The sequence below is a fragment of the Ictidomys tridecemlineatus genome, unplaced genomic scaffold (assembly GCF_052094955.1).
Source record: "Ictidomys tridecemlineatus isolate mIctTri1 unplaced genomic scaffold, mIctTri1.hap1 Scaffold_737, whole genome shotgun sequence".
NCBI lineage: Eukaryota > Metazoa > Chordata > Mammalia > Rodentia > Sciuridae > Ictidomys > Ictidomys tridecemlineatus.
The window spans coordinates 86,335-86,616 of record NW_027525337.1 but is presented as its reverse complement, the minus strand read 5'-3'; positions in this window follow the sequence as shown (position 1 = coordinate 86,616).

Here is a 282-nt window from a genome sequence, read left to right as displayed (position 1 = left end):
AGTCAAGCAGCTCAGCTGTCCCCATAGAATCACAAGAATTTCACAGCCTTTTCAATGATCATATTATTCACCAGTGGTCTACAAAGACCTCAGAAACCTTACGAAGAATTTCATTTTTTTAAGTTTTTTTCAACTTTCTAAGCCCAACAACTCAATATAATTTTTTTTTCCTAAACCTCTTTGTTAGAATTTCACCTCTTAGAACTACACTTGCATTACTTTCTCAAGACTTGCTGCAACTCCAGATTCTTTTGTATTGTAAGGAACTAGCCATACCTTCCA